Source organism: Amphimedon queenslandica, unplaced genomic scaffold (genome assembly GCF_000090795.2).
Source record: "Amphimedon queenslandica unplaced genomic scaffold, v1.1 AMPQUscaffold_12156, whole genome shotgun sequence".
Taxonomy (NCBI): Eukaryota; Metazoa; Porifera; class Demospongiae; order Haplosclerida; family Niphatidae; genus Amphimedon; species Amphimedon queenslandica.
The window spans coordinates 13,505-15,957 of record NW_003547605.1 but is presented as its reverse complement, the minus strand read 5'-3'; the positions used below and the strand labels follow the sequence as shown (position 1 = coordinate 15,957).

The following is a 2,453-nucleotide window of genomic DNA, read 5'->3' as shown; positions in this document are numbered from 1 at the left end:
TAGAAAACAAATGTAAGTGTGACACACTTTGTACATATAAATACATGTACATATACATCACACATGGGTGAAAACAATCTTAGGAATGACCAGGCGCCAAAGGTTGTAAAAATATTAAAATAAACAACTCATTCTTTTTCTTACCAGTTGCTCTTTTCCGCTTCTAAATGTGCTGTATCGCATAAACTTTGAATTGAGCTCAACAGGTTCCCCTTGACTAGAGAAAAATAAAAGAAAGTAATTATCATTAAAACTAACAGTCACTAGTATCACTACAGTGAGTATCACTAATTGTCACTGACCTCTGGCTTTGAAGTATTTTATTCTGTTTCTCATTTTCAATACACTATAGGAACAAAACATTAAGTAATTTAAATGATGTAGCACTTTTAATTTTTAATAAAATTGGTTTAACAATTTTGCTGCTTTTAATAAAGCTCATTAAAAAAATAGCAATTATTGACATGGTTAGTATTTATTCAAAGTATTTGAAACACAATTTATAAACGCTGTACCTGAGCAATATCAGCTATCCACTGTGCCTTCTCTGCCGCTGACATTGCAATAAATATCAACTTCTGCTTGGACTGACTCTGTGAACCATCATCAATCTCAAGACCAAAACTGAGAAAACGTAACTCTAAAAATTGAAAATAAAAAAAAGACAAAGAAGAGAGAGATAAGAGTTAAATAGTGATGATGGAGTCTTTGAGAGTTACAATGTACATAACCAGTCATAAATAAATTCACACCTTAAGGAGACAATTGTTTGTGGGTACTTAACTTAGCAAATTTTAGCAATGAAAAAAAATTGCGAACTTAAGTCTGCACTAACATTAATTCTGATTAAATTATTAATACATGTAGTTCTTAATAACTTATTAAATGATGAAAACACTAAACTAAATACCAGCCAAATGTCAGTCATTAAAATAGCTAAAATAAGTAGACACTAATAATTGTCTCCTTAAGGTAGATACTATGTACATGTACATGTATTACATTACCTGGATACTCATGGAGTGCATGTTCATGTATCCTACATTTAGCGAGTGAGAGTAACCCGTTCTCTTTCAACAGACGGTATCCCTCTTTTCCTTTCTTCTCTACTCTCTGTGTCACTAGGAAATGCTTTGAAAACAGGAAGCAAAAGTTCTGCCTCCTTCTTGTCTTCCTGGAGAAAGTGAGCAGCTTATCATCCTATCTCCAAATACAAAGAATGCCTTTAAGAGATGTAAAATAACTTAGCAATTAATGTATGTACTTACCCTTTCTAACTAATGCCTGCTCCTTGTCTAAGAGCACAGGACAACCTCCTTCTACCTTGGACTCTATTTTTAGAACGTTACGGATATTTTCAGAATAGGACACTTCATCAGTCACACCCTACAGTATGGAGGGACCAGAAAGAAAGAAGAGTAAATATGCACGTGTATATGTACAAAGTAAATGAGTCATTAAATGAGGCCATGCTATAGAGATTCAGTTCTTACCAGTTATGTATTATGCCCTTTAATGCACGTGAAATATTTAATACATTAGGTACTATGTACTTTTGGTATTATAAATAACACAAAGTGATAGCCATTAAAATTACTAAGCATTCTAAACAGTGTCTAATAATGTTGTGTGGGCACATAATTCAGTTAACAATTACAGCTAGTGAATGTTGTAATACTACAGGATATGAAGAAAGTACGTAAGGTTAAGCATAATAATAATGTTAATGGTAGATTAATTAGTCCATACATTGTTCATAATTTGACAGCTAAGGAAGCAAGGCATGTTTGTCACACTTACATTTTTTGATTTTTTGGCTTTTCTTAAGTTCTTATTGAATTAGGATAAGACAACTCATATCTTTGTTGAAGGAATGTGTTAAGAGTCCTGTTCCTGTATATCTGTGCATGCGTAGTTTACAGATATTAATGATTACATAACAGTGCATATAACGCAAAGATAATAATTACTAGTAAATACATACACTGTACCCTGATTCATCACATAATAACTTTTACAAAGGTGTAGTTTAGGACTGAGGATATTATTCCCAAAAATGTCCCCATTATTCTATTCCCTTATTCCCAATATATTTGCCTATTATTCCTATTATTATTCCCAAGTATTATAAAATAAACAAAATAACTATACAAAATTTGTCTCATTTAATGCTCATTATACTGTAACATTATAATGATGCCTCAATTGAGTCTTGTAAAGCACACTCATGGGTATCTTTGAAGGTGTTAGACAAGATTTATTAAGCATTCAGCCACACCTACTGCACAATTTTACAAATTTTGCCCTATTATTCCAGAATTATTCTTTATTCTTTAGACCACCTATTATTCTTTTTTTATTCTGGGAATAAAATCCTCAGGCCTAGTGTAGTTGTTGGTCATTGCGGGTTGGTTGGGAGGCGGGCCCTATTCGGTGGATTATTATAGATCTAC

At 32.5% G+C, this 2,453-nt stretch overlaps 1 long non-coding RNA gene across 1 annotated transcript; it reads right to left on the bottom strand.

Annotated features, from left to right (window-relative positions):
• Positions 1 to 139: 139 nt before the first annotated feature.
• On the bottom strand, positions 140 to 1,942 carry LOC109588330 (uncharacterized). The gene is made up of 6 exons (XR_002188089.1): positions 1,801 to 1,942; positions 1,269 to 1,386; positions 1,008 to 1,223; positions 516 to 640; positions 303 to 346; positions 140 to 217 (listed from the first exon to the last, which is right to left on the bottom strand). It is a non-coding gene; the product is annotated as an uncharacterized LOC109588330 (long non-coding RNA).
• Between the last annotated feature and the right edge of the window lie 511 nt (positions 1,943 to 2,453).